At 41.4% G+C, this 16,934-nt stretch overlaps 1 protein-coding gene, 1 long non-coding RNA gene and 1 other non-coding gene across 4 annotated transcripts in view; 1 reads left to right on the forward strand and 2 right to left on the reverse strand.

Moving 5' to 3' along the window:
* LOC112556436 (multidrug resistance protein 1-like) overlaps window positions 1–12,630 on the reverse strand; it is a 28,943-nt gene extending 16,313 nt beyond the window's left edge. Inside the window, exons 1-4 of one of the 2 annotated variants that reach the window (XM_025225447.1) lie at window positions 12,227–12,630; window positions 3,794–3,929; window positions 925–970; window positions 64–190 (exon numbers count right to left, since the gene is read on the reverse strand). The gene's annotated coding sequence lies outside the window, so the exon portion shown is untranslated. Of the gene's footprint in view, window positions 1–63; window positions 191–924; window positions 971–1,136; window positions 1,280–3,793; window positions 3,930–12,226 lie in introns of those variants that run through there. The other variant, XM_025225448.1, reaches the window with a different exon arrangement.
* LOC112556437 lies at window positions 5,285–15,044 on the forward strand. The gene is made up of 3 exons (XR_003097731.1): window positions 5,285–6,448; window positions 14,065–14,284; window positions 14,573–15,044. It is a non-coding gene; the product is annotated as an uncharacterized LOC112556437 (long non-coding RNA).
* Window positions 6,293–6,456, reverse strand: LOC112558407. Its single transcript, XR_003098145.1, has one exon. It is a non-coding gene; the product is annotated as a U1 spliceosomal RNA (small nuclear RNA).
* Window positions 15,045–16,934: the final 1,890 nt, after the last annotated feature.

The raw sequence follows: 16,934 nt of genomic DNA on the forward strand, positions 1-16,934 counted from the left end.
ACTAAATATGAAATGTAAGTAACAAAGAAAGAGTGCAAGAGTTTTCATGAATAGTATTCTTACCGCTGATAAAATCATTGGTCATGCCGCCCAAGACAATAGCCATAAGGGGGAAGCCAGCTCCAACAGCAGCTGCTGCTAGAGTGCCAGTAAATATCAGGAATTTGTCCAGACATGTTGCATAACTGAACTGGATGAGAAAGAAATTAATAACTTGTATATATGTGCTACAGAAATGTTTTGGAAAATGGTGTTTTAATTTAGTATTTTGTAGTATACTAACAGTAACCTGTTCGGATAAAAACAAACACATAAGTATAATTATGCACAAACAGGCATTCACACACCCATCCATAAACATATGCATGCACCCACCCACACATGCACCCACATGCACTCACGTATGCATGCATACCCCCACCCACTCCACACACACACACACACAGAGCGTGTACACTAGTTAGATAACGACATGTGTACACTGTTAAATGGCCCATGGGTCAAAAAGTGTTTCCAGCTAAACGTTTTTCGCTTCTACACATTTGCCTATAATCCAGCCACATAGGACAAAGAAGAAGATTAATTAATGACGCCCAGGAAGTAATAATCAGTGCTATGCAAGCTGAGACAAGACAGCAGTGGAAACCAATACTAAGGTGAGCAAAGGAGAGAGGGAAAAAAAATGATGATGTTGACGTGAAAGACAGTTTTGAAATGTGGAAAAAAGGCAAGAGGTAGCGACTTGAAAAGCCAGAAAGTTAAGAGAAAGCACACAAAAATGAGAACAAGATAAGAGAATAAGAGAAAAAGGGATAAATAGATAGGGAAATAAAAGGCAAGGTCTTATTTCAAAAGCAAAAAAACTCAAAGCAGTAACTTAGAACATTAGATGACAATATTTAAAAACTTAAAACTTATACTAACCAATTCTCCCAAAGTAGCAACCTTTTGATCATCTTTTTTTTCTGACCTGAAAATGAAAAAATAGAAATACATTCCTTAAAACCAGCACAAATTGAAGTGCATATGGACTAACATGCAAAAAGGAAATAAATTTGTTAAGGAGAAATGTAGTTATACCTGTCAACATGAAGCGTCATCCACACTTAACATTCAAAACAATCCTAGATGCTTACTTCTTTTCCTTTTGTTTAGTCATTCCATACGCCCTTTTACAGCCTGTTGGTGAGCAGACCTTCAGAACAATTCGTACTGTCACCAAACTACCACCTAACAGCAAATCATTTCATCCCTTTCCTATTACGTGACTGGACCCTAGATACCAAATGATGCAAGGTCCTTTTTTTGTGAGCTTAAAATACCCAGGACATGGTTTTTGTCCAATATCAATTGCTGCCCTTGATTTGTTATCTTATCAGAAAGCATACCTGCCATTTTGTTATCTTGCATTGAGAAGCCAGTTAAAAAACATTTGAACATTTTATTAAGCGCTTAATTTTAGTTGCTACAGCAATTCATATGGAGTGACAGTATTTTCACTTGAAAGGAGGTGTAAAAGGACATGGACCTAATGTATGAAGTGTGAGAGGCGCAGACAAGGAATGGACAGAACACATGCAAGTGAGCCTATAAGAACTATATGGCTTCAGTCTTGTCTTGGTGTAGTTGGTCTTTGTTGTTTGTCATCCAGCTTTTGGTGTTTTTATATCAGGTGGGTTTAAATCAACTGGGTCTGTGCGTTATCAGGTGTTTCACTGTCCTAAAAATGAGTCATCTGTGTTGAGGTGGTGTTTGGTAGGATGTGAAGTGATCATATGACATACGAAGGAGAGGTGTAGATGTGAAGAGAACAGGGCTAAGGACGGAGCTTTGGAGAGCACTGCAGGTCAACGGGACAGCTAGGGTCAGACTGAACACTTACTGATCCAACCTACAGTCCTGCAAACCACAGTCGATGTCGGAGTAACCATACAAGTAGCTCGGTAAACGCGCGCGCGCACACACACACACACAAACATACGCAACACATGCACGCATGCAATGATGCAAACATACAGAGAGTCTGAAGAATTTTACTCTCCCCTTACAGACTTTCTGGAAAGTTTTCTCCCCTTTTCTCCCGTCCCATCAATCCCCTCTGTGGTCACCCTCTGACGTCACATCGAGTTTAAAAATGATGTAATGTAAACAGCAGACGTCATGCGTGTCGTCATCTTTATTTTGGCAAACTACGGGAAGATGGATTCTTCTACCATGAGAATATTTTCCACTGATCTTTTCACTCTTTGAGTACTGAGTCTTCACTGAGTACAGCTTAGTGACTCACCCAGCAGTGATGATCAAAGGTGGCGGAAAGAGAGCGGTTTGAACTCCATTATCTTCATACCACGTCCTAAACACGTTAAACCAGTTCCACTACGGCCATAGGCTACAAAACCTTCACCGGTTACTTTTTAATTACCGAAATTCGATGCAGACGAACATGTCCCCATCCTTCCCCCAGAATACCTCCCACAAATGAGGAAGAGAGCAAAGGTTACAAGGGGTGGGCATCTTGACGACAGAGCTATAAACGCTTTCATTATTTCTACTCTAAAAAGCTTTACATGTGGATTAATGTAACTGAAGTCGTCTTTGAAAGTCGAAGCCAATGCTTATCGAGTTCATGTATACAAAAGGTGAGGACTGTTTCTATCTCGAATTAAGGACATAAAATTGAACTAAAACCGGTCCTTTGAAAAAAAAAAAAAAAAACGAACAGAAAAGTAATGTGTCTGGGTGTCAAAGGACGGGTACTCGGGTAACTCGCTCGAATAAGCGAGGGACGAATCTTAATAACGTCACAGCTCCCACAGTCAACAGGTAGATGTTGTGATGCACAGTTTCTCTGCTGACTTCTACGACTATTCTCTTACAGTATCCCCATTCCTCTACCCACCTCTCACCCGCTTCAAAACGATCGAGGGATCGAGAAACCAAACACAAAATTCAACACTTAGAAAGAATCCACGCTGTTAAGAATTAATCCACCCTGTTCGCAGTTGATTGATGCTGTTGTTACGGCTGTCATACACACATCTCACCATGCAACATTAACCGAGTTCCAGTCTCACCCTGCTGAAATGTGGTCTGTTGAGTTTAACTGTAATCTAGGACTGAGCAAACATGTACCTTGCATTTCACGTGCCATGTCAAATGTCAAAGGTGATGGCCGTAGACAAAACTTTATTTAACTATGATGTTCAGGAAGTCTACTTTACATTCCCCGTGTTTCAAAATTTTCGACAAGAACAACATAGACGCTGTTGGAGAAGTAAAATCATCATTATCAGTTGCAAGCCTGAACACCATCCAATCCATTTTGCTGTGAGGTCTGTCGAGCAGAATTTTAACGCTCTCAACCCGCTCTCACAGGGAGAAAGATTGAGAACTTAATCAGCACGAGGGAAAGTGTCCATGCAACTTTCAACTTCTTGTAGTTTAAAGTTTATTGCTGCCACTGATTAGAGTTGCTGTTCCTCTGCTTGTGAAACGGTCTCGAAGTATATTACAAATGGTCCTCTCGCCCCGTCCCTCTATTAATATACGTAGAGATACATTAGAAAGAAAAGAGAGTGAAGAGAAGTGGGAGAGATAGCTATAGGGAGGGAGGAGAGAAAGAAAATGTAAAATAACTTTTAAATGCATAGCAATATGTCTCTCTCTCTCTCTCACACACACACGCAGGCACGTTGCCTAACGACAGTTCCCCGACGACACAAAAGAATGTGCATAGACTACACATTTTACCATACAGGAAACGAAGATTCAAAAACAGGATAAATGTATTTACCTTTTATCTGCTGAATTGTCAGGAACATCAATCCTATCATCGATTCCTTCATCTTGAAGGAGAGGAGTGGTTTCATTCACTGCAGGCATGCTGCCGAAGTCCTATGTACACAACTGTCGTCTATCCACCCTTGCTCCTGTAAACAAGGTAAGCAGATAGCCGATGAGTGCTGACGTTCGAATTAAGAGCGCGCTGGTTCAATTCCCGATTAGCTGGCGGGAATGGGTACCTGACTCCACAGAGGGTTGGAGAAGGTAAGGCAGCCAGGGAGAGGAGATGTGGGGTCTCTAACACCTCAGCCCCAACGACCTGAAAAGGTTAGGTTATGACCTTTACCTACCTGTAAACAAGGAAAGGGAGGAGGTCTGCCGTCAACCGTGGAGTTGTCGACCTTAATTGATCCCGGGGTCAACACGCAGTATTGTCGTCGTTACTGCAGGTCTGTTTGCAACAGAAATGTATGAAAGTCTTTTACAGTGCTCTCTCTCTTAAAGAGTTGGTGATAAAATCAACTGACAAGTTTTTTTTAAAAATAGCACAGTAGCTGAAGCTAATGAACTCGGATCTCGATCGATCACAAGGCAGCTTAGGTGGTTTCCCCTGGATACTGCTGTTTCCTCCACGTGTATGTCTGTAGATGTTAACGACTATGTGAGATGCATTTGATGACTGTTATGCATAGTGCGTGTTCATGTTCTTTGGTGTATGTGATTTTATAAAACGCCTTGAACCTAACACGGGAGGATGTGCTGTAGTAATAGTGAGCGCACACACGCAATTTTCCAGTCAATATTTGACTACCCCAGTTTAAGACGTGTTACATTACTAACAGAACTCATGCACGTACTGTACCTACTGACCCACTTTTTCCTGCTTACTGTGCAGGTGATTGACATATCTTGATCGTCTGCTGACCTTTCAACAGGCAATGTTCAAGTACTCTGTTAGACGGTGAGAATCGCAACAGGGATACCCCACCCTGTCCTCGAGAGTACATGTGTCGTATACTTTGATTTGTCGTTATATCGACGTATTTATCACCTACCTTTTACATTTCCTTAGTTTTCAAAAACAATAAGCTAGCTAAGTCCTGAGAGCTAGTTCTGTGGACGACTGTACGGGTGGCGAGGGAGTGTGTGTATGGCTTTTTTTTTTTTTTTTTGGTAACGTCTTTGGACAAAAATGACGAGAGAGAGAATTCTGTCAGGTTACAATTTTGCAAGCAGACGACTACTTTCTATATCGCTTTGAATGTAATTATACCGGGCTTGTCTGAAGGAGTCGTGAAAGAGCATCGGTGGCAGCTGCCTTCTGGCGGTAACATGCCGCACAGCATCACTAATCATTTTCTTTTCATCATCGTCTGACCACTGTTTTCCGGTGTTGTGACAGTCCATGGACACTAATGTGTAGAGATCGGAAGATGTGGACTTAGCATGTTTACATTTCCCACCACCCACCCACAAACAATCCGATTCTAGTCATAATAGTTTAGTCTGTGTTTGCTTATGCAAAAGGCTGCAATTTTCGTGCAGTGTATTTCGCAACCGTTCAATGTGATGTCGAAACCGTGTGTCCAGAGAACCAAAAGAAAAATATCAACTTATCTAAGAGATCAACGATCAACGTCCCTGCTATAGGGACAAGGAACACATGAACATGAGGATGCAGTTGATACTTAAATATACAGTTCACCTCTAACATTAGGTGAACTATAGACAGTCGCCTGGGGTGCAGTCATGAAGAGGGTGGGGGTGGGCCCACAAAATGGCATTCTGTTCTTTTTTAAAAGAGAAAAACGTTAGGGACATAGAATGACATTTGCAGGACACCTTTCATTGGTTGTCTTCACTGGTTCTCGGTACATGTGTACAGGAAAGCCTCATCATCCGAGGGCGTGAATACCAAGTGGTGAAACCGTGTCACGAGATTACAGTTTTTTCTCTTTTTGTTTACTCGCTGAGAGAACTTCCCTTTTCCTCCACCTAACCCAGCAAGTGGTCCCATTTCACTTTGTTTGCGAAGATTTTCTGCTCTTTATGCTGTACTCGCTGCGGAAGGAGGTTGCTTGGTAATCCTCATCTTTGGAATCGCGGCACAAACATTTTCTGACGCAAACAATACATCGTCTTCGGTATGCATGACCTTGGTGTATCACATGTTTCCTCTGTCCGCTTGTTCTTCCTCGTTTTTTATCTTTAATTTGTTCTCGGATTTTATATATTTTTTTAAATTTATATCTTTACATTCGCGGTTTTGTATTGCAATGATCATCAGCCACTCTAGGTCCTGCGGACGACTGCACACGGGTTTACATTTACTGATTTGATGTGAGAAGCGCGAAGAAAGTGAGTGCGGATACATGTAATGAATTACGCGAAGCTCAGCTTGATAAGCACAGAGACATATTACGCAAGAATACTGAATATAGTAGGTCACGGCCTGTGGCAGCGGGATTCAAGCTCCACCACATCCACTTGCTTGACATTTTAAATTTTGCAGGGGATAGCGCGAACGCAGTCCCCCTTACGCATAAATTACGCACTCGAGTCACCCACATTTGGGGTGATCGCAGGGGTCAACCCGCCCGAGGTGCAATGGACAGGCCTCGCCCTGGGAGGACCTCCTTGCTGATCAAGGTGCCTCCCGTGCCAGGTAAGTATGCTTAACAGTGTAGGGTGCACCGACCAACACAAACTATTTGTGGGCAATTTAGTGGTGGTCAAAGGCATAGAACATTTATTGCTTTTTTTCTTTCATCACTGTAACTTAGTCAGTAAAATCTCTTCAGTTATAAACAATATGCATTGCTGAATGTTTCTGTCATTTTATTAATTTTTTTGGCAAAACCATCTGTTTAAATTTCTCAAAGCAAAGTAAAACGACAACAAGTTTAGATAATTGCAATCTTCGCGCCATTAGCATATCAGGGTTACCTCTCTTGCTTAGTGAGCTCTAGAGTTCAACTGTGTGCTATAAAGAAAGGGGGGCTTTTATCACTTCAGTGAATTATTTACATTACTATTTCTTGGTATTTTTAAAGCAAATAAAGGTAGATAAAATATTGGACAACTTTAAATTATTTCAAAAGTTTTGCCAGCTTTGACCCATATCGAGGGAGGGTACATGGACTTTCTTTCACTGAGCGAAAAGCACACTAGAAAAAGCACAGAAATGTACGCATGTGACATTCAGTAGGTGTAACGAACTCAAACTTTTCAGCAGGACTAAACGTCTCAGTTCAAACTTCCGCTGCTGTGCCTTCGAATAGTAAGCTATTCTATACCACGACCGATGATATTTCGAAAATATCAGCAAACTATTCGAAGGCACAGCAGCGAAACCAAACGTCTCGTCATGAAGCGAAGAAAAATATAAAGCTTATCGGTCATGTGAATCTTCGATTGGCATTTTACTTGAAATAAAAGTAAAGGACGAAACATATTACAACATTGCAAAAGCAAAATTATGCAACTCACAATATGCTTTGAGCTGGTTTTGATAAATAAACCCAAGAAAATGTTTATTAATCCATCGGAAGTTTGAACTGAGACGTTTAGTCCTGCTGGGAAGTTTGAGTCCGTTACATAGGCACACTTACGAGCTTTGGCTGTGCCTCTGCTTGGTAGACAGCGATTTTCTTTATAAAGCTTTGTAAACATACTGTTTATGCCTACGGCCATACCACGTTGAACACACCGGTTCTCGTCCGATCACCGAAGTTAAAGGCCGAAGTTTTCTGTCAGGACAGAAGACAGTGGTATCGCCCGTGCGAGGGAAGGTAGGAGTACACGCGATGCTATTTGTGTCCAGTCGTCTCAAATTACTACTGTACCTGGACAAAGGCGGGGTAGAGATCAGAGGCACCGCCGACCCGCCTGGCAATAAAACTTCTTCCTCCTCCGACCATTGTACTTGCCGCAGGGTCTGATCGCTGAGGCGAAACGACTTCTATGTGAACCTACTGTCACAGGCTCTAGCCTAGCAATGCAATGTCTTTCTGAGCTGAGTACTTGGTGCTGGCGGTTAGAAAGCTGAAGTGAAACGGTTTCCAACTGAACACACTGTCAGGGTTAGGACTGAATGTATTCTCCACCAACAAACAAAACTAGAATATACAAAACAGAGAAGAATGAACAGCGCAAGTGACACAAACATAAAAACAACTGAATTTTTAAACAAAATCAATGGCTGGAGGCACTGCCGTACAGATTGATACATAACAAAGCAAAATCACCAGTATAACAATGGAAGCACAAAATTTAACACTATTACTCATCCTTCAATTGATATCACAGAATAACAAACATGTAAAGTGAACAAGATAAAAATCAGCGATAACATACGAGTGGGTCTTGCAGTCTTAGACTGGAAGGAACATGTCTATATAGACAATACATTTATCGGTGTGGAGCTGTACCGTGGTAACAACAATTCAGTTTTGAAAGTACAAACATTGATGGTAAATTATTATCTCATTAATGAATGATGGTTGGAATTTGTTATTTAAATTATATTATTAATTTCCGAATCTTCATCAGAACTACTGTCTGTTTCAGTCAACATATTTTCCTCATGTTCGGAATCAAATTTGTATTGTTCAACGACACATCTCCAGATATCCTCTACTAAATTATAAGTTTTCTTTTTTAAAGTGCGTTGTCCAAGCTGTCTCCGGCTGTGCTGTACACTTGCTTTTTTGTAATTTGAAGTAGAGTCTCTATCAACATGTTCATTCCAGTCTAAAACAGCGAGACCCATGCGCATGTCATAGTGCATCGTGTTTTTAATATGAACACGCTTAGGCAGATACATCAGACATATATTATTAAAACTTTCAACATAAAATGTGTCCCTAGACATCACGTAGTCCTCAGGATGTTTATACAAAACATGGCCGTGTAGAAAGTCGCTCAGCAGCTTGACAGCAGCAGAATCAGTCAGCACTATTAGAGATGGTATATAGAGCGATTGCCTGCAAGGTGAGGCTAGGTTACACTTGTCATGGATGTTTTGGAAATGTGTAATACATCCATCCAACAAGTGCCTAAGTCTCACAGGGTCGCCATCGCAATGATCTATACACCAGTACACATGATCTCTGACCGCTGCTGTCTTGTCGCTGAGCTGAGGATGCCACGTCTTGCCGATGTTGACTTTACTACCTTGCGCCAGTTTTTTCATCCCAGCTTTGATACTCTTAGCGACGTGCCACCTCTCGTTGATGTTTCTAACACCTTTATTTTTTACTAACTTATTTATTGTCACGTTACGATCGTGAACGTGTTCTTGAATTCTAACACCTGACTCATTCATACTTGCATACATCCTCTCACATCCCACTGCCTCATGCCGCTGGGTGCACACGTTGTCCTCTTTGGTGATATGCTGGAGGTTTACAACCTTGTGAGTCGACAGTCCTAAAGTAACATGATCAGTGTGATACGAATTTTTCCGGCAAGCGTGCCTTGCATCTGTCATCACACTGATCCCGTCGGTCACAGGAGACTGTTCTGCTGCAAGTGCAGCTGCGACGGACTGGCGCTTCAAGACGTCAACGACTGCAGAAAACCGTGGAAGCCTTTTCCTCAAAAATGTATCGTTCACATGTCCCAAATTGGCAAAATTAGAAATTTTTTTATATTGAATGGGGATGATCCCCGACGTAATGTACGCAAGGTACATTCTTTCGTTAGCAAAATAACTGTCACCTAGTGGGGACGACGAGCTCCAGATGATAGTATGTCTGTTGGCACAGCCAAAGTGATGATCAGCACATGCCATCCATTGTTGAATTATTCACTTCGAGCGAAGAGGTGCACGAGACTGAATGTGCATGAACTTGATCAATAATATCCTTCACCTTGTCGTGCTCACCAACAAACAAACATGGGATTGCTGATGATGTTTGTTCTTGCATGGGTACATTATCACTATCTTGACTGCAGGGAAACTCAGGACTTTCACCGCTCAAGAAATTATCCAGTAGAAAGGACACAAAAGCAGACCGGGACTTATATCCCGATTTTTTTAGCCCAAGTTCAAACTTATCATTAAATATTTTTCTTGCTTCTTCATCATCAAAAAACAAGCGTATATCTTTTGTTACAACATTATACTCGTAGGTTTTAACAGTGCCGTCCACTAAAGTTCTCTTACTGCGTTTCTTCAGTGGCGTTGGGTTTTTCTCCATTGTAGACTGGTCACACTGTTTGGTAAATCCAGGTAGCGAAGTTTTGAGCTGAGAAATCACTTCGATGTTCCTCCCCAAGAGTTGATCGCAAAAAGCCTCGAGTTTGCCTTCAAACTCAAAATCGAAACATCTGGCACGTGGCATTCATGCATTCGATTGGTCAGACATACCACGTGTCCTACCATTACAACCAATCACACACTACAGTTAGTGTATGACGTAGGTCCCATCAGCCTCTGCGTGTGTTACGTAATTCAATTGCCTAATTGTCACTCGTTTCTAGTTCGCGTTGCGTAACATTGTCCTTTCTCTTACGTAATCAAAGTACGTAAGTTTCGCTCTAAGGCTTGTCTGTTACGACGATAACACCTCGTGGCTACATCTCACCCTGCCTTACGTCACCGTCATGACGTGAACGGCCACGTGACTATCTGACTCTTCCAGGCTCGCATTCTGTCCGCGTCGTGCTAGTTTGAGTACAATTTTTTTTTATTTCATTCACAATGAGTTTCTCTGCGATACTGTGGGTCGATACTACCACAGTAACATCATCAGTGTCATGTGAAGTTTTTCCACATGTGTGCCTTGCATCTGTCATCACACTGATCCCGTCGGTCAGAGAAAACTGTTTTGTTTGAAGTGAAACTGTTACAGACTGGCGCTTTTCACAAATGTATCATTTACATGTCCCACATTGGCACAATAAACATTTTTGAAAATATTGAATGGCGATAATCCCCGATGTAGTGCAAGGTACATTCTTTCACTTGCAAAATAACTGTCACCTAGCGGAGACTAGTTACAAAATACAAACGATATTATGTCCGGTAGGACAACCAAAGATGATCAGCACATGTCCACCCATTTTTGAAATGTTCACTTGAAGCCAAGAGGTGCACGAGACTGAATGTGCATGAACGTGACCTACAATTTTATTCACCTTGTACTCACCAACAGACAAACATGGACTCTGAGTTACAGGTGTTACAAGTGTGAATTGTTCCCCATTTGTAAAGGTACGAGCATTGCACTCAAACAGATGTACTTTATGTCAGTCACCAGATGAATAACCTGAATATTGTGAATATTATCAACCCTTATGAGTGAAGAAAGACATAGAGAGATGAAAACAGATACACGAAAGCATCAAAAATAAAGTTTTAAAATTCAGTTGTCTTTGTGTTTGTGTCATTTCCGCTGTTCATCTCTTTCTCCCTTATTTTCTTTTTATTTGATGGAGAATACATTCAATTGCCGGTCCTAACTCTGACTGTGACAGTATGTTCAGTTGCCAACCGTTTCACTCCAGCTTTCTCACCGCCAACCCCAAGTACTCGGCTGAGAAAGACGGTTTATCGCCTGCGATCTCCACTTTGCCTCGGGGCCAGGGTAGCAATTAGGGAAGACTGACCGCTGGTACTGACCCCGTGTACTCCTACCTTCCCTCGCACGGGCGAAACCATTTGAAAACACGCCCATTTCGACTTCGGCCTTTAAGCAACGTCGGGCCCGGTTAGTACTTGGATGGGTGACCGCCTGGGAACACCGGGTGCTGTAGGCGAATTTCTTTTACTTTATTGACTTCATAATTTTCTTTCTTTCGTCATTTTTTAAGCAATTTTCGACTTAAGGTGTTAAGGACATGGAAGCTTTTCTCTCTAGTACACATTCTGTTTTTAACAACTTTTTTTTCTGTTGCTGTTGAGCCTTCGTCTTTAAAATGTCGCACATTATCTATCATCAGCCAATATTTTCCAGAAAATTGTCTTTCGATGATTGACCACATGCTCGCCACTCGACTATCGGACTTCAATGTGTATCATGCGACGCCACGCCATAATAGACTAAAGCTATAAGTTAATTAAGTCAATTAAGGAGGTCTGTAATAGTCTTTACACGCTGTACAAATTACGGCTCTTGCCGAACAAGCGACTTATACATTACATTAAAGAGTTTGCTTTGTTTCGTCTGTGTGCGCGCACGTCTATGTGAACTGAGCTGGTAATTATGTAGGCACTCACGCTAGCATGCACTGATCATGCTCTTTCTCTCTGCTTTATTCGCTTCGATTTTAGTCTGTAATAATAATATCACTCGATCAGTAATCACCTCTCTAAGCAAATCCACAGCCATTACTAGAAGCCTAACTGCAACTAACACAAAACTTTATTACTGGCATAATAGTACTTTACCAATCTTCTCGGACACAAATTACAGTTAAATTCCAAATAATTACCTACCTTGCCTGAGCGAAGAGCCGCACCTTGTCCCCCGTTGCAGATAAATAACAAGTGACAGAGTACACGCCTGCTCAAAGCTGAAGAGGCTTTATATATTTCTCTTTGTATGGGTACACCAGTACCTGGCAGACAGCGAGTACAGTTAATTGTGTGTGTGTGTACTTTCAAGGAATATGTTCTGCAAGCCGTCACTGACACACGGTTGCGACAGGAATAACTGACTGCACTGCCGTGTCCCTGTCCCCTCCACAACCCCGAAGGATTGAAATTGATCCAGTACGTCTGGCGGATATAGTAACCACGTAATAACAACGTAGCCGGCATGCGTAACGTGCAGGTGCAGCACGAGATATGAAAGTAACTTCAACTAAGAAGAAAGAGCAAATATATCAGTCATTAGATGCTGATTAACTGGACGGTTTCTGCGCAATGAATGGTGGGCATTTCATCAGATAATGATGATGGTGTTTCAGGAGAGGTTTCGTAGCCGGATGGCTAGTGCGTTCGACCGGAGATGAATCTCAGTTCGTATTCTCGATCGCTTGGGCTTGTGACTGTGACTCCCCTGCCATTATGCGTCTCCGGTTTATAAGGGTAGGAACAGGAAATAAAGGGCTAGAGAACGGCATATACACATTTAACACAATGAATATAGTCACCACTGAGGTGACATTCCCCTTACCTCCTAATAGTACAACAAGCCACAATTTTTGAGCTCATATTCTGCCGGGTAGGGGCTCAGACCCCGAGTTACATGTGATTAACATTTTGTTTTAAAGATCTAGTACATAAGACCTTGATCGATCCTCGGATGATGGAAATTCCTTTTGTTCTCTTTCTTTAACTATATATATCTTGCATTGCGAAGAAATTTTACTGATGAAAAAAGTGCTTTCACACTGTGTTTAGTAGTAGCCAAATGCTCTATAAATGAATTTGCTTTATCAGGCTGAACTGTACTTACAGTGATACCTCGGTTCTCGAACGCCTTGACTTTCGACCAAATCGGTATTCGACCATGAAATTCGAGAAAATTTTGTCTTGGAATCCGAACAAATATTTGGAACTCGAACATCCGAACGTCCGAGATGAGCCGAGTTGAGCCGAATGGCGTTCATTTGGGCAAAATGCAAAATGGGCAGAAGTCGCAAATTTTGTTGAACAACATCACCCTGATAAAGTGGTAGCAAATAGAGCAGTTAACATTTTTAATGACAATGTTATGTCCACTTTCCAAAAAATTTTGGAAAGGAGAAAAAAACAGCAAACAATTGACAAATTCTTGCGTAAAGAAATCAGACAAGCAACTGCAGAGCAAGATTCTGATTCTCCTCAGCAAAAGATACAGAGAACAGAAACACCCAAAGAGCAGTTACCCTCTGTTTTTATTGAAGAGGACTCCCCTTCAAAACAATAACCATCCCCCTTCCCTTCTCCCTCCACATTCATTCCCTCCTGCCATAAAGTTTGGTACAGGTACAGTAAATGAAACACAATTTACTGTACTGTACTGTACAGTACATTTTTTGTTTTGTTTTAATAAATACACTTTTATTTCTTATTTCTTGTTGAGACTCATGTTTTTCTACATATTATATACAAATTAGGCCAGTAAATAGGTATTTTCTGGGGCCTGGAACGAATTAATCCAGTTTCCATTATTTCCTATGGGTTTCATTGCTTCGGTTCTCGAACAATTTGGTTCTCGACCGTCCTCCCGGAACGAATTATGTTCGAGAACCGAGGTATCACTGTACATGCTTTGTTGTGATATAGCTGCTGCTCGGCGTAAAACAAACTTCTCCTCACCCCTACCCTTGGACTGTCTCCAATCGCAGGAGCCTCAGTTGAAGCATGCGTAACCGGAGGAGGATGTGAACAGGATGCAGCTTGTTGCCACAGTGGCTAGAGATGGAGGGACAAGACTCAAACAACAGAAACTGTGTGCAGCATGCACCTTCTACTATAGGAAAGCTTGTCGCTACATACTCACCTCCTTAGAGACACAGTTACTGGCTCAAGGCGAACGGAAAGGAGTGATAATCCCTGAAGAATTAGGTAAGAGATTTATAACGCTTGTATATAGTCGTCACAGGGGCATTAAATGTGCAGTAATATTAAATTCGTACAGCGTATGTATATAAATACTCTTCAAGTGCCACTAAACCCGAAATGCAGGTTTGCAAAAGGCGGTTCAGTAAAGTGCGGATAAATGGGAAGAAATAGAAATTTGATTCTTAAAAAAAACAAAACAAAAAAAAAAACAAAAACAAAACTGATACAGTTGTACAACTTGGTTGTTACTAAAGGTTATTTTGAATTGGGATCTTTTTCTTTTGTTGCCAGTCAGGCGCAGGATGCTAAACACCGTGCTTTTCTTCCTTCCTTTCTTCTGATGACTGCCGCTGACGAAGGACTCCGCTTGAAAAGCCCTCCCACCCTCCGCGTCGACGTGGCCTGACTTCATTTTTGTACTTTCCTAGTCAGTCAGTAGGGTAGGGGGACGCAGGCACACCGTGACATTTTTATGGTTCATGGCCAGGGCAACGACATGTAGTCACGTGACAGACACTTAATTTTGGTGGGGTGAGAAGTTCGATTGGGGAGATGATATATAAGCAATCGAAGTTAGGAGAAGAAGGGGTTAGACTTTTCCCCCTTGAGAGTTTCAGTTGGATTACATATGGTCGCCAAGAGAGTGTGCTCCTTTTACTGTGCCTGAGATCAAATTCTTAAAGAATTACATGTCCTCTGCTACACTTCGGAGGGATCAAATTAAAAAATAAAACATACAAGCATCAGCTTCATTTTGAAAAAAGTCTAAGCTTTTTTTTTTATTTGCGTTGTTATTTTATTACGCAGCTGGTCCAACTCCATGTAAGCAAGTAAGGGAGACTAGGTTACAAATTATTGTAGGTTAGGAACACGTGCACTGTAAATTGTAGGTGACTGTGCAGCTTAACGGCAAATGAATTTATCTGCACTTTTAACTTCACGTGAGATTATCTAGGCGTCAGGATTGAAGTACCCAACACCTCTCTACTCAGTAGAACTAAGTACACTAGCTGTTATCGCCTCACCCAAAGGTTCATGGAATGTATGAATGAAAACCAATGAATGAGAAAGAATGAAGCTTGATGCTTGACTGATCAAGTGAAATGGAGAAAAGAGAATAAAGAAAAACCCCAAATAAATAGCTCTCATGCTGAAACCTCTGTTTAATGCATTTGTAAACAAGAGAGCAACATGGTCGACATGGCAACACAGTATAAGTACATATGCACCCACTTGTGAGGGTGAAAACACGTTATCTCCCCCAGATATAAATCTGTCAACAAGCGTCTCTCTTACAGATTGTCAACGATAACATGTAACACCATACCAGACCGACCTCACATTGCATCAGGCGAATCCGGGTTTATCAGTGTCAATCTCCTGCTTGTTAACTCGGGCGTTGTGTCTTGTGAGGCAGCATTGTTACACATATTATGCATAATATAATAAGTATTGTTCATGCCTGGGTACTGTTCCCATGTGTGTAGGTGGGTGGGTGAGGTGAGGGGGTGGCGGTGAGTCGGGGACAAAAGATCTCACATCGGCATAGTGCGTGCAAGATCCGAAGGTCGAACACCAACGCAAGAGTTCCGTGTCACGTGGTACATTGACTTCTCATGCCCGGCAGCTGATTTGTGTGTGTGAAAAGGTCTCAGTGAAGGGAAAAACTTCGGGACCCTGACGTCAGCGACCTTGGCAGTCCTCGTTCAGAGGAACCCTTTGCTTCAAACTGTTGCCAGCTATGAAACATGTTTTGGCGCTAATTCAACAACTTTTAAACACTATGAAAGGCTGCATAAAGTTTATTGCGACATGCAACATAACTCAAGGCCTAAAACTGATGACAGGTAAAAGTAAAATAAACAAGGGCCCTAAACAACCGAAACAATGTCAAACTACAAGTAGGTTACATTAGTGAAGATCGCGCGCACTGTCTCGATCCGTAGCGTAGGGGTTATCTTGCTAAAGAAAACAAAAACAGACCGATTAAAATAAACAATGTCAGTAAGGGAGTAAACATTGATTTCTTCTATCTTCTTTTAAAGATTTGATTATATATATATTGAAAAAATAATTTTTCAGTGGGGATCAGATAACAAACACTGAAGAATGGGAGATAACAAGCGAAACCTTTCTGTGTGTCTTATGTCCCTTTGATTAGTTTATCCTCTGCAAGTTTTAGTTGTTAAGTGTGGCGTCTATGCACATAGTCAAAATGCTCAGGTTATTAGCTTGAGTATTATTTTAATAGCTTAACTAAGTAACTGAACAACATTTTAATTCAGGTGGACTTTTGAAAACGTTATCAAAGAGACTGGTATAAACTTTACAACAAAATTTGATTGTTTTATGGTAAATTGCTGTTTGTTCGTTTGGGCTCAGCGCATTGAGATCACCTCCACACAAATTGTTTTACAAATCTGATTATTAATATTTAAGGAGGAGAAAGACAGAGATATAAGTGACTACAGCAAGAAATAAACTTTAAAGCTTTACAAGAACGAGACAGTTGGAGCCTATAGAACCACCAAGACCGTGAACCAGAGACAGGCTGTATTTCGGAATGACAACATGCTTAAAACGCTTTTTATCTTGCAGACCTGGCGTAGAAAAGTGACTACACCTAACAACAGCTGGAAAGACATCAATGACA

The sequence above is a fragment of the Pomacea canaliculata genome, linkage group LG2 (assembly GCF_003073045.1).
Source record: "Pomacea canaliculata isolate SZHN2017 linkage group LG2, ASM307304v1, whole genome shotgun sequence".
In the NCBI taxonomy this organism is placed as follows: domain Eukaryota; kingdom Metazoa; phylum Mollusca; class Gastropoda; order Architaenioglossa; family Ampullariidae; genus Pomacea; species Pomacea canaliculata.